The sequence below is a fragment of the Giraffa tippelskirchi genome, chromosome 8, assembly GCF_054371585.1.
Source record: "Giraffa tippelskirchi isolate mGirTip1 chromosome 8, T2T-mGirTip1v1.2.pri, whole genome shotgun sequence".
NCBI classification, from domain to species: domain Eukaryota; kingdom Metazoa; phylum Chordata; class Mammalia; order Artiodactyla; family Giraffidae; genus Giraffa; species Giraffa tippelskirchi.
The window spans coordinates 12,550,428-12,577,617 of record NC_137282.1 but is presented as its reverse complement, the minus strand read 5'-3'; the positions used below and the strand labels follow the sequence as shown (position 1 = coordinate 12,577,617).

Here is a 27,190-nt window from a genome sequence, read left to right as displayed (position 1 = left end):
AATGGTGTTTACCCATTTGTTTATCAAATGGAACCACGTTAGGATTTCTGTAAACAGCTCAACTCCCCATCAGGCGCAGACAATTCTACCCTCCACTCTCTTTTAGACACTGACATGCTGAAAGCTAGGAGCTGGCCTGCTCGGTCTGAGCCTCAGACTCACAGTCCGGGGTCTCTCTGTGTCATCTCAGACATTGCTGAGGTGTGGAAGCTGCATAAGAGGGGCTGAATTTATCCTCACAATCCCAAATTAAGCCTTTCAGCACTTTCTGAACTCTACAATTTGGACAGCTTTTGTGGAGCCAAACTCTCCCCACTGTTCAGTCAGCAAATAATTATTAGGGGTCTTGTTGCTGTAGTCACTAAGTCGTGTCTGACTCTTTGTGACCCCATGGACTGTAGCCTACCAGGCTCCTCTGTCCATGGGAATCCCAGGCAAGAATACTGGAGTGGGTTGCTATTTCCTTCTCCAGGGCATCTTCCCAAACCAAGGATAGAACCCATGTCTCCTACGTGGGCATGCACATTCTTTACCACTGAGCCACCCGGGAAGCCCATTAGGGGTCTGTTGGGCCCCAGACACTGTGCTAAACATCCAGATCAAGTGCTGAGACGCATTCACGCTCCTGCCATCACATGGCTCACGGTCAAGTGACACTTTCCACTGAAATAATATCAATAACTCTCACTGATGAAAGGTTTACCATAAGCCAAGCATTGTTCTAGGAATCTACCTGTATTAAACTCAAACAGGGGACGACAGGGGCTAAGTACTTGCCCTGAGACACCTGTGAGATACGTGGCAGAACCAGGATTTCAGTTGCTGTGACCTGAAGCCAAGAACTAAACCTGAAGGAAAATGCTTCATCAATAGTTTCTGTGTTTTCTCTATCTTCCCCTGACCCCCATGAATTTGCTGATACATTTTATATCACCTTCAAGAAGAAAGAGTATGTTTTTAGCAAATGGAATTCCAAGCTCTTTCTCCATTTTCCTATAGCTTAGGTTTGCCAACAGATAAATGCCATTTATATATATCCCAGTGCAGCAGTCCACGGGGTAGCAAAGAGCTGGAGACGGCTTAGCAACTGAACAGCAACACATCCCAGTTAATAAATGTTTCATATCACGGGATGTCAGATCCTATAGCATTTTTTGCCTTTAATTCACTTGATGTCTGAAGTTGATATTTTATGGTATATTGATATATAGGAAAATGGATAATGCTTGTCTAGCCATCCCTCAAGCTTTATATCCTGACATACTGCTGGCCAAAATGATGGCAAATAGTCATGAAAAAACACAGACAAACAGGGCATCAGGAAACAGCTTCGGCCATGGCTGTGGTCTTCTCGGGGTTACTGGCTCTTCCTCCTTTTCTCAGCCTACCAGTGGGAAGCAGACAACAGGAGCCAATGATTCTCTGGCCACTGTCTTCAGGAATCACAGCTGGGTCAGGCACACATCAACAGCACCTCATTTCCACATTCACTAGTATGCATATGACCTCACTGTCACAGCAACCTCCCCAAGCAGTGAAGAGAGATCTACTGATTCCAGACTCATCAGAATTTTGCAGCCTCAATGTCTGTCTGTCTGTCTTTGTCCCACCACTTTCTCAGCCCTGAGGGAATCCAGGGATTTTAGCCACCCTGAGTGGGAAGATTGTGAACGATCAACAGCAGGCCCTCTGCCAACAAAGAGATCAGACCAGAAAAGGACTAAGTTAAACCAGACTGTCTCCACTTACGGCATCTAAACGTGACCTGATGTCCAGGGGAAGAGGCAAAGGCTTTGGATAAATGAAGACAGGGACTCTGCCCATTTCCCACTTGATGAGTCATGTGATGTGGAAAGAGAAGTCCCAGCCGCCCACCCAGCAGACCAAAGGCAAAGCCGGAGCAAGCCTGCACTCGTCACTGTATTACACCTCCCTGCCCCCTCCCGCCAGCTCGTCCACCCAGACCCCAGACCCTGAGTCCTCCTGCGAATGGCCGGAGGGTGATTTCCCACACCAGGAGGTCATTACACCTTTTCTTTGCCTCAAGGGTTCCAGTAAGTAGTTTTTCATTTATACGGTACATTAGAGCTTTCACAGAATTTCGGTCGGTCCTACGACCCTACAGCCTTTCTGTAAGATGGGTTCCAAACGAGGAAAGCCAGGCTCAGAGATGTGCTCAAGGGCACTCAGCAGTTCAGTCACAGAGCTGGCATGGAGAGATGGGCGGTCTGCTTCTGCAGGAAGAGAATTTCCACCCCTGCCTGGCAGAAAAGGCAAGGCTACCTTGAGCCCAGTCTGCCGAGCACCCTCCAGTCACACCAGCAACCTGGGCCACCAGGATGGCTTCCCAGAAATGGCCAAGGAAGCAGACAGGGGTCTCCACCGCCTACCCTGCCCCACACCTACCTCTAATGACCTCAGGTCCCTGGGACATGACCTTCCTTCTCTCTGCCCAAGCTGGCAGCACCCACGTGGGGCTGGATGCGGAGGTAACCCAGGCTAGCAAAGCTCATGGCCAGAGCAGCTATGGGCCAGGGGTCTGCACTGCCTCTTAGAAGAGGTAAGATCGGCAGGAAACAATCATTATGAGCGTCTTCATGAAAGACGTGTTAATGATCCCTACCCTCCATCCGCCCTGCAGAAAACACATGGGGTTTGAGTTCCTGCCTTACGGCTCCTGGAGCAGAGATGCTCAAAGTGGGGCGTGTCTCAACCTCCTCCCCTTCCTGCTCCTTATCCCTGTTCAGTTCAGTCGCTCAGTCGTGTTCGACTCTTTGCGACCCCATGGACTGCAGCACGCCAGGCCTCCCTGTCCATCACCAACTCCCAGAGCTTGCTCAAACTCATGTCCATTGAGTCGGTGATGTCATCCAACCATCTCATCCTCTGTCATCCCCTTCTCTTCCTGCCTTCAATCTTTCCCAGCATCAGGGTCTTTTCCAATGAGTCACTTCTTCGCATCAGGTGGCCAAAGGATTGAAGTGTCAGCTTAAGCATCAGTCCTTGCAATGAATATTCAGGACTGATCTCCTTTAGGATAGACTGGTTGGATCTCCTTGCAGTCCAAGGGACTCTCAAGAGTCTTCTCCAACACCACAGTTCAAAAGCATCAACTCTTCGGCGCTCAGCTTTTCCTTTCTTTCCTTATCCTTGTACTCTGGTCTAATTCGTACTTATGTGAACAAGGGTGGCCTTGTGTTTAAAAAAAAAAGTATCAGGAAGAAAATACCTAAAATTTGAGTATCCATCCAAGCAAACACAGATGGGTGCCTCATGGTAAGCAATGCTTTCAAGGAAAACAAACTTTTTGTGATTCAGTCAACAAACATCAGCTTTCACTCTTGGTGATGAACTAGGCTGGAGGAAACGTAAAGGCCAAGATGCTTCTATCGCTCTTAGAGAGGCCTCCTCAGGGTCCCTGGAAACTGCCAGGAGAGAGTCCCTGCAACTCAGTCCTGAGCAGCCCCCAACCCAGTGCCTAACTGGGGGTGCGGGGTGGGGGCAGGCAGTGCCGGAGCAAAGAGAACGTAGGAAAATGCTGGAATCGCTACCCGGTACTTGTCACTCATGTCCCCTGAGCCGACAGGACAGCACATCCCTGGAAGCCTCTCGAGAGTGCCTCTTTCTCTGTCCTTAGTTAATTTGCCTAAAGTGATTATGGCCCACGAGGCCCCAGAGCCGGACGTGACTCTGGGCATCACATGGCCCAGCTGTCTGCTGCCCACCCATCACTTCCCATCCCCAGCTGCTTCTCCTCAGCCCTTGCTTGGCCTTGTTCAGGAGTTTCAGATGATGTTCTGAGCTGTCCTTGGAGTCCATCGAGGCATGTCAGCTCCTACAGTGGGGCTGTGGGGAGAGACTGAACGGGAAGCCTTGAACCTTCCAGCAACCCCGCCCCACTCCCCTCTCCACCCAGACAGAGCAGCCTCAGTCTTTGTCTGTCGTCCTGGGTGAGCTGGGGGTTGTATTTGGAGAAGGGATTTTCCCGGGTAAAACAGAAGCCACTTTTGAGAACTCTCGAGGAGGTTATCCGAGGTACTTTCCAGCTTGGATGTTTTGTGATGGATGATTTTTCTATGATGAAAAGAATTCGTAAAGGGTTTACCCTCACTTTGATCTCAGCGAGATTCTCCCCAGACGTCCCTCACGCCTTCCTGGGGGTGTAGTTCAAGGAAAATAGCCAAGGCCCTCGTCTCCCAGGCCCTCGTCTCCCAGGCCCAGGTCACTATTGACCCACCCCATCAGCATTGATGGAGTAACTACTGGGTGCCAAACTGGCTGCCAGCTATGAGTCAGAGTCCTCTCAAGAATCAGGTTTTCTGGAAATTCCCCACTGCCTGCTGTTTAACACCACAGGGCTTTGGGTCAGACTGACCTGGGCTCCAGACATAAGTCATCATCTGTGCATCCACGGGAGGTGGCCGGGTCTTTCTGAATCTCAGTGTCCTTGTCTGTAAAAAATAAGGTCATAAAGATCAAATAATGACACTGCTGGAAGTATATAGCATAGCCAGGGTGAAAACACTTAACACATGGTCAGTACTCCAAAAATGTCAGTGATGCTTCCTTTTGGGTTAAATCCCTCCTGGTCACTCACCTGAACTAGTTCAGCTTCCTATAAACTGCCCTAACTGCAATATGATCCATTCACTCCATCTTCTACCTTGAACCAAGGGATTTTGCTTCAGCCTCTGGATTCTTACTCATGCTTCCAGGTGTAATTCAAAGGCCATCTCCCCTCTTTTGTGTGTGCATGCTCAGTTGTGTCTGACTCTTTGTGACCCCATGGACCGTGGCCTGCCAGGCTCGTCCATCCATGGGATTTCCAAGGCAAGAATACTGGAGCAGGTTGCCATTTCCTCCTCCAGGGGGTCTTCCAGACTCAGAGATCAGATCTGTGTCTTTTGCATCTCCTGCATTGGCAGGCGGATTCTTTACCACTGCGCTACCTGGGAAAACCTATCTCCCCTGTTAAGGCTTTCTTAATTCTCAGACGCAAAAGGAAGCTGGTGATGGGCAGGGAAGCCTGGCGTGCTGCAGTCCATGGGGTCACAAAGAGTCGGACACAACTGAGTGACTGAACTGAACTGAAAAGGAAGCTTCCAAATCCCCAGAGCATACTTCTGTTCTTTCTATTGTAGCATTTAATGCATTGTATTCATTCATGGTTTTAAGGAATGTTTGTTGAGTGACTCTGCCAGATGCCAACCCTATTCTAGGCCTCATGGAATCACCAATGATGTGCAGACGGGTGCTTGTCTTTGTGACATTCTCTCAAGAAAGTAGCATTGACATATACACACTACCATGTGTAGAACTGATAGCTGGTTGGAAGCTGCTGTTTAGCACGGGGAGCTCAGTTTGGTGCTCTCTGATGACCTAGAGGGGTGGGATAGGAGATGGGGTGGAAGGGAGGCTCAAGAAGGAGAAGCTATAGGTGTACTTATGTCTGATTCATGTTTTTATACCACAGAACCTAAATAAAACATTGTAAAACAATAATACCGCAATAACAACAATAATAATAAAAAACACAGAAAGACACTGGAAGAAGAAACCTGAAACAATGCCTCCTGACTTCATGGATGTGTGAGTTTGCACACATACATACACACACTTATACAAACACACAGGCACACATATATTAACATGCACAAACACAAAGATACACACACAAACACATGCAAACATACAGACACACACTAACATACACAGTGCATGCACACACACAAACCCATGCAAACACAGACACACATACACATATACACTAACATATACAAGCGCATATATACACGAATACACACGCAAACACACACACGCACACAAACGCATATACAAACAAGCACATATACACACAAACACACAACACACACAACACACACACACACACACACGAGCCCTCCCTTTTGACTGCAGTGCTCTGAAAGAGCCAGCCTTTGCCCTGGGGGTCTGTTCACCTCCAGCTTCTCGTGGACACTGTCCCCACTCCGTGGCCTTTAACCGCAGCTCCCTGACGGTGCCAACAGTGACAGTGACTCTGGGATTTTAACCTTTTGGCCACTCAGCATTCCCATTCCCTTCTCTTTTGTCCCCTGGCTCAGCTGTAACTGGTCGAGGAGGGAGCCATGCCCCGGGCTCTGGGCTCCATCCCCACTTCTGTTCCCCACGGCTGGGCTGCCTCCTGTCACGTCTTCTCCAAAGACACCCTCTTAGGACCCCACCTTCCCCTTCCCGGCTGTTTCCACAAGTCCATTCTTGATGCTTGCATCTCTGTTCCTGCCTCACAAATAGGTTCATCTGTACCCTTTTTTCCAGATTCTATACATGTGCATTAATATATGATATTCATTTTTATCTTTCTGTCCAGTGTCCCTTTTTTAGCTGAGTAACCTCTGACAATGGCACCCCACTCCAGTACTCTTGCCTGGAAAATCCCATGGATGGAGGAGCCTGGTAGGCTGCAGTCCATGCGGTCGCTAGGAGTCGGGCACGACTGAGTGACTTCACTTTCACTTTTTACTCTCATGCATTGGAGAAGGAAATGGCAACCCACTCCAGTATTCTTGCCTGGAGAATCCCAGGGACAGGGGAGCCTGGTGGGCTTCCATCTGTGGGGTCGCACAGAGTCGGACACGACTGAAGTGACTTAGCAGCAGCAGCAGCAACACCTGACAGTAAGTTAGGGAAAGCCAAGAAGAGGCAGAGGCATGGATACGATGTTGCCAAGTGGGCTTGAAGCAAAGCAAACCCAAAAGAGGGAGGGCAGATCACCTTGGCCCGTGAGAGACTTCTTGGAAAAGCAGCCATCAGTGTGACATTTGAGAACTGCTGTGATTGAGGAGAGTCATGGGTGCAAAGAGCTCTTACCCACAGTCTCTAAAGAGAAGTGCTGCTCAACAGGAGAGTCCGCCCAAACTCTTAAGTCAAGGAGGCTTATGGCAACACTTCCCACCTGGCATAGTGCTGAGTACAGAGTTCCTTCTTCACGCAGACCAGATAGATGAATGGATGAGTGGATGGATGGGTGGATGGATGGATGAATAAATGAATGGGTGGATGGATGGGTAGATAGATGGGTGGATGGATGAATGGATGGGTGAATGGATGGGTGGATGGATGGATGAATAGGTGAATGGATAGATGAATAGTTGAATAGGTGGGTGGATGGATGAATAAATGAATGGGTGGATGGATGGGTAGATAGATGGGTGGATGGATGAATGGATAGGTGGATGGATGAATGGGTGGGTGAATGGATGGGTGGATGGATGAATGGATGGATGGATGGATGGGTGGATGGGTGGATGAATGGGTGGATGGGTGGATGGATGGATGTGTGGATGGATGGATGGATGGGTGGATGGATGGGTGGATGGGTGGGTGGGTAGATGGATGAATGGATAGGTGGATGGATAGATGAATAGGTGAATGGGTGAGTGGATGGATGAATAAGTGAATGGGTGGATGGATGGGTAGATAGATGGGTGGATGGATGAATGGATAGGTGGATGGATGAATGGATGCGTGGATGGGTGGATGGATAGATGGATGGATGGATGGGTGGATGGATGGATGGATAGATGGATGGGTGGATGGGTGGATGTATGGGTGGATGGGTGGATGGATAGATGGATGGATGGATGGGTGGATGGATGGATGGATGGGTGGATGGATGGATGTGTGGATGGATGGGTGGATGTATGGGTGGATGGGTGGATGGATAGATGGATGGATGGATGGGTGGATGGATGGATGGATGGATTGGTGGATGGATGGGTTGGATCAAGGTAAGATGTTTCAGGGAAAAAAACCTTAGGACTGTGTGGGAGTGGAGAAAGGAAGAGGAAGGCCACTGAGTGTCTAAGTCAAGGAGATGGCTCATCACAGCCACTTACTTATCTGAAGCACTACTGAGCCCTAAAACAGGCCTGCTTCAGGGACCAGAGGATCCACATTGGGTGGACTGACAACATGTACACAAAGGGTGGTGAACAAGAAACAAAGGCAGCGCAGGTAAAGCGCTGGCAACGGGACCCCAGGAAGGAATAGCCCAGAACAGAAGAGGAAAATTCCCCCAGTCGTGAGGATGCTTTTACTCCAGACTCTGGCAGCAGGGTGAGGATGCGCAAGGTATCCAGCCACCCACCCAATGTCCAGTGAGAAACCACCGCTGCTGAGGCCGCAGGAGGAAAGGGGTCACCCTGGCTCCACCATCCGCCTCTCCCTCCCCTCCCCTTGCCTGCCCGCCCTGCCCGGGGACTGATCTCGGAAGGATTCTCCTTCATGTCTTTATATGGACGAGTTAATGTAAACGCTTTTCAATATAAGCATGTTTTTCTGCTCCTTCTCCCTGACCTTGGCATTTTCCTTCTCCATCCCAGGCTCAGTGCTGTCCTGTGGCCAGGTTCGCCTCTCATTTGTCAATGTTTTTATTGAATTTTCAAATGCCAGTAGTACACATAAATCAATGGCTTTCTTCTCCCTACTGGCATATCCCTGCCACATGTGGTCATTCATTTTTTTAATAAGTCCTCCTCTCCTTTCCCCCATTTATAAAAATGCATCTTGTTCCCCCACCACCGTCCATCACTCTGTGAGCTCGGCTATTTGTTGCCCCTGAGTGCTTATTCATCAACGTTTTCAAAAGCAAAATCACTCTTCGCCTCCCGCTCTTATTGTGCCATCAATCTTGACCAGGGGATCAATAAACTTCGCTTTTGCAATTTTTCCCCCACCCTCCTGAGTGGACTCTCTCCAAAGTGCAGTCTTTTTATTTACATTTTTAACTGATCGTCAGCAAGGGGGGTGGTGGTGGGGGGAGGGGGTTGGTACGGCGGTGTCAGGAGGCGAAGGGCTTTCATTTGCTCCCGAAGCAGCAATAACCATCCATGCATTGGTCATTTAACATGGTAACCCACGAAATTGATACTCGACTCTTCCCTGCCCGGGGTCCACCCGCATAAATCACTGCTTGAGGAAACAAAAGCCCTGCCCGTGTGTCTGGCAGGCAGGCAGGCAGGCAAGAAAAGAGGCGGAGTGACTTACCCACCCAAGTCTCCTTGGAGAGGAGGCACGCTGGTGTCCAGGGATTTTTCTGGCATTGTTTTATAAGAGTTAAGGGAAATTTGAATTGAAAGAAACTAAAAGGCAGAGAAAAGAACAGACTGTGGAGTCTTCAATGGAAAGACATATGAGATCAGACTGGCCAAGGGGCCTTGACCCAACGGGCCCCTCCCATCTCCGTCTGGGTTATGGACGCTCCAAGGTCATAGGGCTTCTGCCTGCTCTGTGCCTGTTGCAGAGAAAGGGGACGATGCTTGAACTGCAAAGCTGTAGGCCAGCCAGTTGCTTAGAAATTTAGAGGGAATTTCTTACCCCTACTCTAAAAAGACTTCCTACTAAGTGAAGTAAGTCAGACAGAGAAAGACAAGTATCACATGATATTGTTATACGTGGAACGTAAAAAAAAACAATGCTACAAGTGAACCTATACACAGAACAGAAATAGAATCACAGATGTAGAAAATGAACTTATGATTACCAAAGGGGAAAGACAGCGGGGGAGAGATAAATTAGGAGGTTGGGATTAACAGATACACACTACTATAAATAAAATAGATAACCAACAAGGACCTACTGGATAGCTCAGGGAACTATATTCGATATTTTGTAATAACCTCTAATGGAAAAGAATCTGAAAAAGAATACATGTATGGTTACATATATATCACTGAAGGGCTATACAGTACATCTGAAACTAACACAACATTGTGAATCAACTATAATCCAATTGAAACAATAGATAAATAAATACAAAAAGGCTTCCTCAAGGCTGCATTAAAACACAGGTAAGATAATGAGAATTAGGCAGTCCAACCTTGAGTAAAAGATGAAAGAATGTTGTCCATCTTGCTTCGGTGTTTCCACTGCCATGCAGATGATGAGGCTATCTAAGGGCTTCTGGGTACCGTGGCTCGTAAGCCTCGTGTGAAAGCATTGCACAGTCATCACTAAGACCTGTACAGTGTGACGTGTCCTCCCGCAGCCAACAGTGTCTCAGCCTAATGAAGATATATGTGGGTTCAGGGAAGTTGGGGAGGAGAATTTCTATACTTCCTACTTGCTGTGCCTCAGCTGCCTTTCACGCACTATCACATGGACGCTGGAAGCACCTTGCCAGGTAAGTTTTGTGTCCATAGTCCAAGGATGCATCAGTGGCTACATAGTTTCAGCTACCTGCCCAAGCCGTGAAATCGGCATACAGATCTCTCTGACTCCAGACCCAGGCTTTCGCGATACCCAACAGTAAGCTGAGACTTCTGATTTGGACCAGAGGACCGCCCCCCCAACCAACGAATGTGCTCTTCAGGAATCACTCACATCTGATCACAAGGCTGGTAACAAAGGAAATCCAAGGCCCAAGGGGAAGAAAAGTAGTTCCAGGGGTCCTGTGCCTAGGACCCAGGGGGGCTTACTGGAAAGAGCAATGCACTGGATGATGGATACTGAGCCCTAAGTGGAGACAGGGGTGACCACTGCTCTTGGGGAAACCCTCTGCTTTCTGAGCCTCAGTTTCCTCAGCTCTAAAATGAAGGAGTTAGACTCAGTACCTAAGATCTCACTTCTTTATTCATTCGTCTATCGATGGACATTCAGATTGCTTTATATATATATATTACTCAGCCATTAAAAGGAACAAAACTGGGTCATTTGTAGAGATGTAAATGGACCTAGAGGCTGTCCTACAGAGTGAAGTAAGTCAGAAAGAGAAAAACAAATATCATACATTAATGCATATATGTGGAATCTAGAGAAAAGGTACAGATGAACCTATTTGCAGGGCAGGACTAGAGATGCAGATGTAGAGAATGGATCTGCAGTCATGGGGGTGGGGAGGAGGAACTGGGAGTTTAGGTTTGACATAAACACAACACCATGTGTAAAATAGAGAGCTAGCCAGAGGCTGCTGTTTAGCACAGTGAGCTCAGCTTGGTGCTCTGTGATGACCTGGGGGGGGGGGGGATGAGAGACGGACTGGGAGGGAGGCTCTAGAGGGAGGGATATATGTGTATATATAGCTGATTCACTTTGTTCTATAGCAGAAACCAACACAGCAATTATACCCTGATTTTAAAAAGTACCTACGGTCTCTTCCAGATGGAAAATTTCTATAATCCTCCTGGTGTTGCCACTGGAATTTGCAGTGCAGGCTGGTATCCTAGAATACACAGAGGACCAAGGTGTGGCACTGTTAGAAAGGAAGTCCCAACTGTCCTCAGCTCTGTGGAGACCCCAGGGGCTCGGGGTGAAGGAGCTCATGTGGGTACCAGGCAGATACATTGCCTTCTCTGTGTCTTCTCCTGCACTGTGACAGGGAAGCAGTAAGAGGAGATTGAGACAGACTTGGTGGCCATAGATTTGGGGATTCAGAGTCTGGGATTTCATGGAGAAGTAAAATGCTAACATAAAAATATGAAACCAATAAAATCTTGTGCACCCAACATAGTACAGTCAACTATCTGACAAAATTCAGGTCTCAAAAAGATTACCATCATTGTCATCACAAAGAATGGATATTTTAACTCCCTAAATTTTAAAAATATGTAACTCACTGTAGACAAGTTCTAACTCCCAGATTTTGGAACCACAGGAGCAGCCTATCCACTATCAATCTAAAAACTGCCTGCTATCTCCAGGAGAGAAACAGGGTAGTTGTGACCACACTGATAACCCATCTGTGAGCTCCACATAATCAGAGTTCATGTCTTAGTTGTATATATGTGCATTGCCCTGTGTTATTTTTTTTCCCATCGCATATGTAAATCTCTGCTTCTTCAATGAGATTCTTCATTCCTGAAACACTGGGGCCATGTCTTGCTCTGGAGTTTTCATCACCATGTACAGTTATTCTCATGATTTGGGTGGTGCCCATCTGAGACTGGAGGGTGAGCTCATTTATGTGGGTCAGCTGAGACAGATGGTGAGAGTGGGCTGGAGTGGAAGTGATCTGTTCTCAGGGTGATGTCAGTCGAATCCATGGGAAGACAGGGAACCAGACCCAGAGCTCTGGTCCCAGCCCCTGGGCAGCTTGCTCAACCATCACCCCTGGAGCCCACAGCTGTAGCACATCCAGACACAGGGAGCCGAGGGCCCTGGAGAAACCAGAGGTTCTGAGCGGGGCGTCCTGGAAACACCCGCTGCCCGTCCCTGGCTGACCTCAGGAGAGTGACGTCACAGTAAACAAGGCTTTCAATCAATTAACATGGGCTCCAAAATGGCTGAGCTTAGCAAGCCCAGTGGAGGCTGCTGGCTCATGAGCTCTGTACTGTGCTGAGCAAAGCCCAGGAAAGGCACTCATACACAAATACACCACTTTGCCTGAACGCGGTCCAAGCCGTCAATCTCAGGGCTGCTCCAGTGCTGGGCACCAGGCTTATGCAATTTCAACTGTTTTGCTAATAGGCCAGAAATAAACAATGAGTGACCGGTCATCTTGCAAAGCCAGCTCCCCTGCAAAGGGGAGAGGAGAAGGGGCGCCAAGGGGACTGAGGGAGGAAGTGTCTGCCAAGATAATAAATCCAAACCCAAATCTCCAGCATTTTGTGGTTTGACACTTAATTGATTAACTAATTTGAGGCAACAAGATTGAGTGTTCCCACAGATTAGCGTCGAAGAGGTAATTACAGCAAAAGCTCCCATCTCTGAAGATCGTGGCAGCTGCAGCCCCACACGAGCCAAGCCAGCATTAAAGCCTACGTCTTACGGCCAAATAGATACAAAAGGTTTTTTTGGAACACGTCCCTTTTCGGCTCTGCGTGTTGGGATTGCTCTGGAAAGGTCATTTGGTGCCTTATCAGCATAGACAAAATCCCCTGCCTGTAATGTACGTGTTTATTCTCAAATTAAATATATTAATGTATTATTTGTTCTTAAAATGTCATGGACTAGATAGTGAGCTTAGCCCTCCTGGCAGACCTTTGAAGCTTAAAGAGTAATGTAATAATAGTACATTAATCCTGAGGCCGTTCAGTTGCCTCCCTGCGGAGGCCCTGGACTCTGCTACAAGCTCTTCAGTGCTGAATTTGCTGCCCAAGAGCCTCAGAGCCTGTTTCTCTAACAACAGGAGGCTTACTTTAGGAGGCTCTGCTGAAGCTGGAAAGGCCTGGCCCCACTATTATTTAGGTGGACTAATCCTACTGTGAACTTGAAAACAGGCCTACACGCTCCAGGGTTTAAAAGAATTCAGGGAAACGGGAGAGGGATCTTAAAAGTTAGGGGCTTTCCCAGGCGGCGCTAGTGGTAAGGAACATGTCTGCCAAAGCAGGAGATGCAGGAGACTCGGGTTCAGTCCCTGGGTCGGGAAGATCCCCTAGAGGAGGGCATGGCAACCCACTCCAGTATTCTTGCCTGGAGAATCCCATGGACAGAAGAGCCTGGCAGGCTACAGTACATAGGGTTGCAAAGATTTAGACATGACTGAAGCGTCTTGGCACACATGCAATGTAGAGACAGCCCTGTAAGGAAGCTGGGACAGAGGGGGAAATTGTTCTGCAGTGGAGGCCTCAGCCTGTCCTGGGGCTTGGATCTTGGAGCATTCCCTGCACTAGATGCTCATTGGCCATCCCCGTAGAGAAGGCATGACCTGAATAAAGCAGTTCCCTGACTCAACGGACATGAGTTTGAGCAAGCTCTGGGAGTTGGTGATGGACAGGGAAGCCTGGCGTGCTGCAGTCCATGGGGTCGCAAAGAGTTGGACACGACTGAACTGAACTGAACTGCTACCCAGGGCAATTCTCAGTGACCATGCAGCTGTGAGCTGTCAGCAGGCAATGTTCTCAGTTCCTGAGTCATGAATGTACTGAGCCTGAAGAAGCGTCAGAGTATCCACTACATGTGGCAACCTGGTTGTGTCTCTGGACTATGATTTCCCCCTTCCCTGAGTTTACCTGCTTTATATGTTAACCAGCTGTTCCAGCCCTCTGCTGCCCTCTAGTGGCTACTGATCCAACTACCCTGACCGGAACTGCCCGCCCGTTGGTGGTAACACCAGGCTACGCTTACAAGGAAGTTGCCACTAGAAAGATGCTGAAGTGCTACTGGCGCTCACTACAGCCTTCTCTCCCCCATTTTTTTTTCTGCCCTGTCTGTCCCCAAGCTTCACTTGCTTGTCTTGAAAGCTATGGGGTCTTTAAGAGGTTTCTGATTAAAATAAAATAGCCTTGGGGCTATTGGCACCATTCCCCCGTTATTAGGTAACTTTAGTTATATTTGTTGAGAGCAAAGTCTTTCAGCTTTCCTGGTGGCTCAGACGGTAAAGAGTCTGCCTGCAATGCAGGAGACCCAGGTTCAGTCCCTGGGTCAGGAAGATCTCCTGGAGAAGGACATGGCAACCCACTCCAGTATTCTTGCCTGGAGAATTCCATGGATGGAGGAGCCTGGCGGGCTCCATGGGGTTGCAAAGAGTCGGACACGACTGAGCGACTGACACTTTCACTTTCAGGTCTTTCTGGGAGTAGAATGTGAGACACGAGAGCAGAGAGGGATCAATTACTGACATTCACCACTTCAGTATCGCCAAAAGCTGCCTAGAGTTACTTGGATGACGTGCCTTGCTTTGCAAACCAGAGGGAATGGAGTTCGTCCTGATGGAAAGGGCACAAGGTTTGGAGGTACTGGCTCTGGATTCCAGTCCCAACCCAGCCACTTACTGTGTAGTACTGATTGAGTCATTTATCTAAGGACCTGCTTCTGCATCTGCAAATATGATCCTACTCACCCGACAAGTTTGTTTGCAAGAGATTCGGTTAGGTACATGCATCACAGCTCTTTGAAGTGCTCTGAGGCCTTCAGGAGTCAGCACTGTCAGAGACTAGTCATGGATGGTCTCTGATAAATTTTTCAGCATTTTCTGATAAATCCCACGGGGTTCCACACCTGCTGAGGACACCACATTCCAAATTGTCACTCCAACTGTCCCCAAATCCAGGAAGGTCCCCCAGTGAGAAAAAATGCTTTTTTTTTTTTTTTACAGGAATGACTCCAATACCCGAAGAACAGACAGGTATGAAGAGAGTTGAGTAGAAAAACACAAACATTACCTCTTGAATTTGACTCGACCTTTGTGTAGTCACAAAGTTACCTCCTGGTGTGGAGGGAGAAGAAGGTAATCCAGGGAAGGGTGGGTGTCTTATCAGGCTCACAGCAAGGCCTGGAAGTGCGTCCGCGGGGCTGGGACCGGGTGTCTGACCTTCCTCTTGGACACGTGCTTCCTAAATGGAACCCAAACAATGACTGTGTGATTCATCCAGGAGAGATCTCCAAGACAGAACCGAATGGCCAGACTGTCGCCACATGTCGGGAGGATGTTTTCAGTTGATAATGGATTCCAAATAGGTGAAGGCAACCAGGAAGTTGGGTTCTAGGGCCTGGGAGTCTGACCGAGTCATTATTTAGAAACCACAAGAATGAACCAAAGTCAAAGCGATGTTATTCCTCTTCAACAGAGATGAGAGAACAGAAAAATGTATCCCAACCCCGATATACAATCTGTAAATAAAAATTTTAAACTCTCAAGTGTATGTATGTGTGTATGTGTAAATAGATACATACACAATATATTACCTCATATGTCACACATATGCTGAATACTTAACTGACAGTCACAAATTCTAGGAACCCAGGTGAGAATCAGGAGGGGAGTAGAAAAATACTTCTGAAAAACTAAAATGCATACCACAAAATCAAGCTTTAAGTGTGACTATATGACATTTTCCCTTGTAATATTAGATACTAGGATAGAAGTTAGAAAGTAAGAGGAAAATAAAATTAAAAGCAACAAGGAAAGTACGAAACTGAAAAACAATGCGTTTGTGTGAAAGAGTGATGGAAAGTTGAAAACAAAAGCAGCCATTTAGAGTCGAGACAAGATGTTTCAAGAGATCTTGGAAGCTTCATTCCATCACCACTCAGTAAAACCACTGCCCGGGGATGTTTTCAAGACAACATGGGAAACTTTAAATATGTTTAGTACAGAGTACTTTGTTTAAGCAGAAAGAAAAGTGGGTAATTTAATTTGAAGTGATATTCATTTGAGAATGTTTTGTTTTGTTATGTAAATGTGTTTAAAGAAGAGAAAAGCTTCAGTTATTATGAAATCAACAATGAGGTAGACTACAAGAAAGCTACAAAGTGTGTATGAGAGAGAGAGAGAGACAGAGAGAAAGACAGAGAGAAAGAAAAAGACACAGAGAGACAGAGACAGATCCAAGAAAACTACTTCTACTGAAGAAATGCCTACTTTATGGCTAGAAGTTAGGTGCACATTTAGCAGAAAGATGAGTGAAAGACTCAATGCTGATATTTACCTGCACTAAAGTCCTCTCGATTGACACTGAGGTTCTTCAAATTCCCAAATCTAAGCAGTCACAGGGGAGGAGCAGACACAGGGAACGAATTCAACCAGAAACAAGAAGCCATATTCACTGAATTCATGGACATCGTGGAGTCAGGCTTGGGGGGTCTGCTAGCTATGTTCTAGATTCTGATTTTCTTTTACAGCCAATGGGAAGTTACAGGGCACATGTCAAGTATTTGAAGAATGAAAGGCACTCTTTCAATAGATTATTTTCTTTCTGATGCAGTCAGCGTGGGGACCACAGGAAATGGCAATGTTTTCATCTCCGGCGCAGTAACCAAACCTGACTGTTGCAAGGGTCTGGAGAATATTTGCTCAAGTCTCTCCACCTCCCCTCCAGGGCTGCGGGGACTCCAGGAGGCTGAACAGCATGCCAGTAGAGGTGGGGCAACCAGAAAGCAGAGCTGATTCAAGAGTAGAGAACAGGTAAGCGTCAGAAGGGGAAAAAATAACAATGTTGGCTTTTTTCCTTTAGCGGACCTTTCTGAACCTGGACTCTGCGTAACAACAGAGGCTCCTGGGTAATGTAACCTGAGGGCTACCATCCAAGTCGCCTTGGCAGCCAAGCACAAAAAAGAGCCACCAAAAACAGCGAGGATGGCAGCCCCAGAGACGCCCAGGGCAAGTCCACGTGACGGCAGAGAGGTGTCCTTCCCTCCATAACCCTTGTTCCTGGGACCATAAAGGTCAGAGAGAAAACAGGCTGAAATCCTTCCCTCCTGTTCCTGTAATGGTATTAGCAACGACTCTTTCTTACTCAATCGCACTCCCAAAGGATTTTCAATAAACTTTTTATGTGCCATAACTGTTACATTAAATAAAGCTGAAAGTATTGAGTAAACCGACTGTAAATCACTTTAGATGCCTTGGAATTACATTAAGTGTGAGAATTATGGATCTTTTTGCTGCTTGCAGAAACAGAGAAACGACAGAGCCAGGGGTTTTTATGCTGCCAGTCTTTTGAAGATTTTTGAAACTCTTCCTTTATGCTTCATGACAGCCATCTCCAGCACACGCCTTCTTCAGGGGTCAGAGGAGGAGGAGGAAGATTTGGGGTGCGGGTGGGCTGGAGAAGATGCAGGGAGAACCCTAGGTCTCCTCTCCCGCTCAGCCTCAGTCACTATAGGCTTCAACTTTTCTCTTTTTAAAAATAAAGATGTTTGAGGTTCATACACTTCTACTTAGATGAAGATGGATTTGGTCCAGAGCCTTGCAGGGTGTGTGTGTGAGTGCTCATGAACGTGTTCTTTCTCTGGACTCAGAAGATGTTTTCCATGCAGGTCTCACCAGCTGTTATTTTTGTGAAGTTAAAACCCCAGCTTTTATGGCATTCTGGTTCGACCGTTCTTCCCAAGGCCTCTGTGGGGTCAGAGCTGTGTTTTGCAGGGACCTGTCAGACTGCAGAGAGTGGAGGAAGTTTGGAGAGCTTGTTGATCGAAACGGAAACCTCTCAGACTGATATTCCCCAGCACCCCCTTGGATGTCAAAGCAGGTTTGGATTTGCTCAGAATAAAAAAAAAAAAAAAAAAAATGAAGTCTGCTCTCCAAAGTTGCAAGTGGCTTCTCTCAATGACCAGTTCCAGACACAGAAATTATGATCAGGGGCTTGTGACAGCAAGCACTAGGACCAGATCAAAATGCCAGGAAGGCAGAAACTTCCCTGTGGGAACAGAAGAGGCTAAAAGAAGACATCATGCCTCCAGGTCAGAAACGGGTGTGACTGGTGAATGTACGTGCATGCGTGCGTGCTAAGTTGCTTCGGTCATGTCCGAATTCTTATGACCCCATGGACCGTAGCCTGCCAGGCTCCTCTGTCCATGGAATTTCCCAGGTAAGAATACTGGAGTGGGTCACGTTGCCCTCCTCCAGGGGATCTTCCCAACCTAGAGATCAAACCTGCGCCTCTTACATCTCCTGCATTGGCAGCGGGTTCTTTACCACTCGCGCCACCTGGGAAGCCGTGTTGCTGATGAATAATTCTTAGGAATTCATAAGAAGGTTGGAGGAGCAGGGATGTGGAGAAAAGAAGTCTGAATGGATATTCCCAAGTTCAACAATCTGGCTTTCGAAGCCAGAGGACAGCAGAACGTGGAACTAACCTACAACACGCTTTTCTCACCTTACCTGCTGAAGACCAAGTTCCTATCTTGTCATCTGTCATTTAAAAAGTTAGCAGGCGAGACGCTCCTTTTCAGCCAGTTCGTGGATTTGTACTGATTGGGGACCAGGATGTTATTCACATCATCTGGGCTCATAATCTGGCTGGAGAAACAAGACAGCCCCAAGTTAAATAACAGAGAACAGCCGGAGAGACTGTGTTCCTTAGTGAGGACTGGGTGGCATAAATCTTAATTGTTGTGGAAATTTGAGAAAGATCAGAGGGGGTTGAAAAGTGCTCATGGGATAGGTAAAGCCCAGGGATGGACTGTCCTACAGCTGATGGAGAAAGGTTTTCTGGGGAAAGGAGAGCGGTGGGGAGGGAGTAAGCCCGGATGCTGTCAGATGCAGGGGAGCGAGGGACTGATGGGGACTAATGGGGCCAGTGGAGTTGGGGGGGTCATCTTGGGCTGATCCTATAAGGCCAGTGGAATAGAGTTTCTGGCCACGTAAATAACCTAGGAAATAAATGTTTGTAGGAGCTTCTATGGACAGCCCTGCCACTAGCCATAGCACTAGTTAGGCCTGCTTCAGCCAAAGGTTGCATCTGAACCAAGTGGAAGCTAAGGGTGAATGGAAAGGCCCTGTGGGAGGAAGCCATACTGGGGGCTTCCCAGTATGTGGGGGTCATACTGGGGGCAGTGGAGCAAGAGGAGAGAAGGGGGATCACCAGTGCCCTGCTCCCTGGAGGCTGGGCAGTGCCCTCTAGTTAGGTCATGGAGGTCTTGAACCTGGACGCACTGACCCGGGAACCCCAAGACCGGGGTTGGAACCTTGACTTGACCCTGGTTGATTCTATGACACTGAGCGAATGACTTCATGTCTCTTGACCTCAGGCCCTCACCCATAGGCTGGACAACCTGGAAACTCACTTTCAACTCTGAGTCCTCCCTGGTGGCTTTGCCACTTGCCTTGCTTGGTCCCTCAGTAACAGGCCAGAGAGAGGAATGCAGGGCCCTCTTCTTGGCTGGGTCGACAGAGGCCAGAAGGAGACGTATTACCAAAATCCATCCATAGCGAATCAGACAAAATGCTTCTTCATCGAGGTCCCTCTGCTGCTGACAGATGGGCTTTTGAGCTGCTTAGTGTCCAGAAGCCTTGATTTCCGCATCTGTAGAATGGTGAAGCAGATAATGAGAGGAGTTCCTGAAACCCCAAGGGGCAGGGATGTTCAGGGGAGTGCACCATTCTGTCCGTTTATTCGTCTCCAGGGGCAGCGAGGAGGTAGGCTCGCAAGCGGCACTTGGCCTGTAGTTTAATGTGAGGAGCCAGGAAGCCCAGTCCCAGATTCTCTCTGACTATCCCAGATAGTGCTTTCAAAACAGCAAAACTTGCAGGGCAAGAATAGAGATGCAGACACAAAGAACAGACTTGTGGACACAGTGGGGGAAGAAGAGGGTGGGACAAATTGAGAATGTAGCATCGAAACATACACATTACCACGTGTGAGACAGATAGCAAGTGGAAAGATGCTGTATAGCAAAGGGAGCTCAGCTCAGTGCTCTAGATGGGTGAGATAGGAGGTTCTAGGGGGTGAGAAGGAGGTTCAAGAAGGAGGGGATATATGTATACTTATGGCTGATTCACACTGATGTACGGCAGAAACCAACACAACATTGTAAAGCAATTATCCTCCAATTAAAAAAAAAAACAGCATAATCATAAGCTTCAAGGTAACCATTAGAGACTTCATCAAACAGTATGGATGTAGGTGTCAACATTTCGATAAATAAAGAAATGAATGAAGAAGAGCAAGTCAATGATGGATCCTTAAACAGAAGAGTTGGGAAGAGACCCAACACTATCTCCCACCCAGCATCCGTGCTTACAACGAAGGGATGGAGACAAAATAGGTGAAAACTCCACAGATACCTATTGGGAATTACTCTGGTCCACGAACTGAATCAGCTCTGTGGACAAAAGGGTGACTGTAACAGGAGGCAGTTACATCCTAGTGGAGGTAGTGGCCATGAAATCAATTTAACACACAAATGCAAGCATTTCAGAGAAATATACATGAGGAGAGGAGGACAAAGAACAGTGGCAGAGGGGACAGTGGTGACAGGGTGGCAGGACAAAACAGCATGGGCAGTCAGGGAGGACTGCCTGGAGGAAGTAACACCTGTGTTGAGATCCCAGTGGTGAGCAGACAGAAGACTTAACAATCCCAGTCAACATACAGGCCCACGTCTCTCTTTCCAGAAAGTTCTTCCAAATGCATGTTTCCATTCTGGTGGTCAGTGCTGTCATCTGGGTATGTGGCTGACACATGTATCCTTGCATCTTACTTTAAATAACTTATACAGTAATTTGCCGTTGCTCCTGTCCGACTCTTAGCGACCCTGTGGACTATCGCCTGCCAGGCTTCTCAGTCCATGGAATTCTCCAGACAAGAATACTGGGGTGGGTTGCCATCTCCTACTCCAGGGAATCTTCCCGACCCAGGGACAGAATCCATCTCTTGCGTCTCCTGCACTGGCAGAAAGATTCTTTACCACTATCACCACCTGGGAAGCCCCATACAATAATTGTGAGATAAAAACCACTGTTCCCAGAGGAGACACATCTCTGAATATCTGTACTCATTGGCCACCGTGAGCGCCCCCAGACCCCTCAGCTGCCCTGGAGAAGCCGGGCGGGAGAGAGCCCAGCCCTGCCCCGCAGGCGGGGAACTGGGACAGAACATCACCCTTGGCTCAGCCCTGTTCTGGAACCCCTTCTGTTTTGCTGATTTTGTAAATCGTCTGAATTCAACGTGTCGCAGGCATGTCTTACAATCCACAAGACAGTGCCCAGATTTGGGAGCGCGAGAGCGCTTTAACCTGTGTACTCCAGCCCGGTTCCCACAAAGCGTGTCTGGTAAAAACTGCAGGGCTCGTGGTAATTGCTCGCCGTGTGGGGAAATGATCTAAAGCCGTGTGAAGAGAAGGAGAAAATGCTGAGGGCAAATCACCTGGGTTTTATTATGCTTGCCCTAAAAAATAATTAGCACGGCCTATGAAATCATACTGAGAGCGTTTGTGCGCTTTTTTCCTTTTTTCGTCCCAGAAGGAAACTATAACCTACCGAGCATTTTCCTTACAAGAAGGCGTGGTGTGTGTGTGTGTGTGTGTCTCCCTGACAGTCTAAAGATGAATGGAAATCTGATATTAAAACAAATACCACAGAAAAAGAAAGAGTGCAAATGAAATTATTTACAAAACAGAAGTAGAGTCATGGATGTAGGAAACAAGTGTATGGTTACTGGGAAACTGTGATTGACATATCAGCACTACTACGTACAAAATGTGTGTGTTAGTCGCTCCATTGTGTCTGACTGTTTGCGACCCCATGGACTGTAGCCCACCAGGCTCTTCTGTCCATGGAACTCACCAGGCAAGAATACTGGAGTGGGTAACCATTTCCTTCTCCTGGGGATCTTCCTGGCCCAGGAATCAAACCCAGGTCTCTTGCATTGCAGATGGTGACAGCAGCCATGAAATTAAAAGACGCTTGCTCCTTGGAAGAAAAGCTATGACCAACCTAGACAGTGCATTAAAAAGCAGAGATATTACTTTACCACCAAAGGTCCGTCTAGTCAAAGCTATGGTTTTTCCAATAGTCATGTGTGGATGTTAGAGTTGGACTATAAACAAAGCTGAGCACTGAAGAATTGATGCTTTTGAGCTGTGGTGTTGGAGAAGACTCTTGAGAGCCTTTTGGACTGCAAGGAGATTCAACCTGTCAGTCCTAAAGTCCTGAATATTCATTGGAAGGACTGATGCTGAAGCTGAAACTTCAGCACTTTGGCCACTTGATGAGAAGAGCTGACTCATTGGAAAACACCATGATGCTGGGAAAGATTGAAGGCAGGAGGAGAAGGGGATGACAGAGGATGAGATGGTTGGATGGTATCACCGGTGCGATGGACATGAGTTTGAATAAGTTCCGGGAGTTGGTGATGAACAGGAAAGCCTGCTGTGCTGAAGTCCATGGGGTCACAAAGAGTCGGACACGACTGAGCGACTGAACTGACTCCTGCATTGCAGGTGGATTTTTCACCCACTGAGCCACCAGGGAAACTCAATGTTTAAGATAGAAAAATAATAAGGACCTACTGCGGGCTTCCCTGGTAAAGAATCTGCCTGCAATGCAGGAGACCTGGGTTCTATCTCTTGGTGGGGAAGATCCTCTGGAGAAGGGATAAGCTACCACTCCAGTATTCTTGGGCTTCCCTCATGACTCAGATGGTAAAGAATCCACCTGCAATGCAGGAGACCTGGGTTCGATATCTGGGTCGGGAAGGTCCCCTGGAGGAGGGCATGGCAGCCCACTCCAGTATTCTTGCCTGGAGAATCCCCATAGACAGAGGAGCCTGGCGGGCTACAGTCCACGTGGTCACAAAGAGTAGAACAGGACTGAGCGACTAAGCACAGCACAGCAGGGACCTAGTGTATAGTACAGGGAACTCTGCTCAATACTGTGTAATAGCATATACGGGAATAGAATCCAAAAGTATAACTGAATCACTTTGCTGTACACCTGAAACTAACACAACATTGTAAGTCAACTCTACTCCAATAAAAATCAAAAAGTCAAAATCAAATAAATACCACATTAAGAGCAACAAGGAGGCCTGGGTATGAGACACTCATCAACAGCTTGCCCCCGATCATCCCCCGGGCCCAGTTCAGGCTCCAGGCTGAGGCTTTCCCTCCAGGCCACTACTGTCGGCCAGCAAGCAGACAACCTTGCTTAACTTTGAATAAATTTGGAAGGACTGCTTCCAGAGGCCTGTGTTTACTGCTGGTCAGAGTAGGGTCATCAGAGCTTCTGTAGGAAATCATAGAGCCCCAGAGGGAGCCATCCCATCACACCTCACTCCCCAAGGCCAAGAGCAACCTGAGGGGTCGGCACCTTGTCCCATTCTTCGGGGGAGTAGGCCTTGGAGAGTTAGCAAGTATTTTTAATTATTTCTCCGCCCCCTAATCAGAAAGGGGGAAGAATATACATGTTCTAGAGTATAAGTGTCATTGAATTAACACAATAGAAATAGCATTTGTCAAAGATTCCAGCCTCACAGAAATGTTTTCCTTTTCAGCATGTAGCTAGACAGTCCCAGGGAGTCAGCAGGTTTGGGATCACTAACTGGATGAGTAAAAAATCCTGGCGTGATTGTTGATTCCCTAGATCTCTTGGACACACAAATCTCAGGAGGAGGGAGCGGCTGGGTAGAACAGAAAGCGTCCTGTCCTGGTGCTTGTTGCAGAGAAGGAAGGGGCTGGGCTTCGCTCCTGGAATAGCTGGGGAGTTCAGGCAGGAGAAACAGGTCGGTCTGCATTTCTGGGGGCGGGGAGGTGGGGGAGGCACATATGCATGCTCAGTCGTGTCCCACACTTTGTGACCCCGTGGACCGCAGCCCACAAGGCTCTTCTGTCTGTGTGGTTTCCCAGGCAAGAATACTGGAGTGGCTAGCCATTACCTACTCCGATGCATCTTCCCAGCCCAGGGATCGAAACTGCATCTCCTGTGTCTCCTGTGTTGCAGGCGGATTCTTTACTGCTGATCCAGTGGGGAAGACCCTTGGGGAAAGAGGGTGTCATCCAAAAGAGAACCCAGAGCTGGCCAACTTTGGGAGCCCCTTCATACTTTCTGCCCTGGGATTCCCCGCGTGCTGCAGGAGAAGTCTGAGCCACGTTTAAGGTCAGGACAGAGCACAGGAGCTTGCCAAGCACCCTCACCTGCTTCCTCTAACTTGCATCTGTCAAGCACCAGGAGATGGTATTAGTCAGCTCAGCCGCAGTAACAGAATACCATAGATAGTTGACTTAGCCAAAGTGTATTTTCTCGCAGTTCTGGAGGCTGGAAGCCCAAGATCCAGATGCAGGCTGATTCAGTTCCTGGTGAGAGCTCTTTAACTCGCTTGCAGGTGACTGCCTTCTGTCTGTATCCTCAGAAAGCTTTTCTTCTGAGCTGGCAGAGAGAGAACAAAAGATCTCGCACTTCTTCTTGTAAGACTACTGGCTCTGGGAACTTCCCTGGTGGCCTAGTGGTTAAGAATCTGCCTGTCGATGCAGGGGACATGGGTTCAGACCCTGGTCTGGGAACTAAGATCCCACATGCCACGGAGCAACTAAGCCCATGCACCACAACTACTGGAGCCCATGCGCCTAGAGCCTGTGCCCCGCAACAAGAGAAGCCACTGCAATTAGAAGCCCTTGTACCACAACTGTAGAGTAGCCCCCACTTGCTGCAATTAGAGAAAGCCTGCACACAGCAGTGGGGGGCCATGGGCTGTGATGAAGACCCCGTGTGGCCAAAATAAATACATTTTTTAAAAAAATAATAATACTTATGTATGGATTAGGGCACCACCCTTGTGACCTCTCTTAACCTTAAGTACCTCCGGAAAGCCCTATCTCTGAATACACTGGGGATTAGAACTTCTGTGTGTGAACTTGGGGAGGGGAACACAATTCAATCTATAGCAGAGATCACTGTTGCTTTTCTTATCCCTATTTTCCAGATAAGGCAACATTCGGAGCAGTTAACTGACTCACAGGACATAGGCCAGCAAGAAGGTGGGAAAGCAGATCCTGGCAGCCAGGACCCTCAGCTCCAGCCCAGGCTCAGCTCATGACACCTCAGTGCTTTGTCCTGACTCCACACTTACACGATCCTGAGTGGCCTCCGATGATAACAGTTTTCCACCCTGTCTTTCAGGTCAGTGCAAAGCGCCCCAGGTCTCTTCTGTTCCAGTCCCCTGGGCAGCAAGGTGACAAGGGCAGCTGAGTGTCCACTCTCCTAGCAGCTGGCTCCTTCAAGGATGACCCTGAGCTCTGGGGCTGGCTTTATGGCTTCAAGGCTCGCCGGCATTACCTGGTGAGAGCTTTTCTTCATGGCCCAGCTGATAATTTATTTAGTTTTGCTAAGTGTTCCTTTCCAGGGAAGGGGGAGCTGAGGGAGGGTGTTGGTGAAAAGGAAGATGAGTTTCTGTCTTTGAAAAGCCGACTCATAAATGTTCAGGTACGTTGCTTTTTCTGTCTGCTAAGCAGCTTTCCTAGCCAAAAAAATAATCACATTGTAAGCATCTCCCAGGTCTTGAGAGAGCAGACGTATTTTATCTCTCCTTGGTGACGGCTCTGAACGGCTAATGCTCTTGCATTTTAAGCTTGAATAGATTTTTGTCCAAGGCAGCTATACTTTGTTGCTCCTCCTGTAAAGATCTTTGTACTCCTGGAAAACAAAAGAAGCTTCCTTAAAGGAAGGTGCCTGTCTCAGGCACGTCACTGGGTGTGCAAGATATTATTGTTTGCTTGCTCAGAGGCTGTTCTCAACAACCCATTCCTTTGCCCTTTTCTAGCATCCCTTTCAGGCAGGGGTAGCCCAATGCCCCAAGTTGTACCCAGTGTAATAGAAGGAGTTGTATGCTGAGGGCTGTCTGCTTTAGGAAAGGCAGACCTTTCTTAATACATAGAAACTATGAGATGAAAGCCTACTGCCCAATTCTTACTAAGAGCTTTTAAATGTGGTTGGGATGCTTGGCACCACAGCAGCCATTTTGTAACCATGAGGCACCAAACACAACAACAAAAAGCCATATTCTCAGGATAGCAAAGTATAAAGAAAGATCCCAAATCTTTTTGATGACAAACTTAAACTGCTGAATTAATGTTTTACTATCTATAAATTAACTTTGGAACTCCCTGTTGAGGAAATAATAAATATACATGTGTCATAATGCCACTGTTAAGTGGGATTCAGGTTACTTGAAGCCAAAAGTATCCCTAACTAATACAGTAGACCACAGGGTTGGTACTGTCACCAGGGAGAGCTCACCTCATTAGAACAAAAAATCCTCTGGAACTGATTCTTTTGTGATGAAGCTGGTGCCAGTGAGTGCCTAAAAGTGAAGCAGACAACCCATTACTCTTCAGTCAAGACAAACCAGCAGAGCTGTACCTCTCTGGACCATTTCGTGGTGGTGTGTATAAAACTCTTGTACTGAACTGTCCTTTGGAATGACACCATCAGCTTTACCTTGAGAGATGCTAGGAGGAAATTCCCTGTGACCACATCTATTGTACAGTTGCTGCTGAGGCTGTTCTATCATGGTGTCTTCTGTCTGAGGATCCCAGCACAAGCCTGTGTCTAGTTTTAGTAACAGAAGCAGTCATGCTATTACCACGCTTAATAATGTGGTTGACTGGACCTTGAGTCGTCAGATCACATTCACTAGAGTCCTGTTGGCCCACAGCTGAAATGTCCCTGGGAGGGGAAATTCCATCTCGGTTCTTTCTCCAGGAGCCACCTTTTGCTGATGTGGGTGACACGTTTCTCCCAGGGATAGACTGAGAAGCCTCAGCTCACTTCATCCCAGACAGAAATGAACTGAATCAAGGTGGTACCATGCCCACAAGGAGTAACACTGCTGCCCAAGTCTCTCTTGGGGGAGCCTCCTAGAGACAGTACCCGTAGAGACCTCATTGTTCTCGGATGACACTGGGTCGGGGGAGCTGGTCAGATTCTGGGCAAAGGAACACCAGAAAGCCTTTATGCTGGGGCTAGGTCTAATGACTTCTCTTGCTGTTTCTGGCTCCAAAGAAATCATTTGCCTCTGGCCTGTCTGAGTTCCAGTAA

General features: G+C 47.8%; 1 long non-coding RNA gene across 2 annotated transcripts; it reads right to left on the bottom strand.

Moving 5' to 3' along the window:
* Positions 1–3,939: 3,939 nt before the first annotated feature.
* LOC145516222 (uncharacterized) lies at positions 3,940–26,943 on the bottom strand. Of its 2 annotated transcripts, none has more exons than XR_014061229.1 (8): positions 26,591–26,943; positions 26,390–26,453; positions 19,479–19,682; positions 18,539–18,672; positions 15,099–15,269; positions 14,777–14,934; positions 4,376–4,451; positions 3,940–4,074 (listed from the first exon to the last, which is right to left on the bottom strand). It is a non-coding gene; the product is annotated as an uncharacterized LOC145516222 (long non-coding RNA). The 2 variants fall into 2 exon arrangements; XR_014061228.1 differs by having other exon boundaries at positions 18,539–18,676; positions 19,483–19,682.
* Between the last annotated feature and the right edge of the window lie 247 nt (positions 26,944–27,190).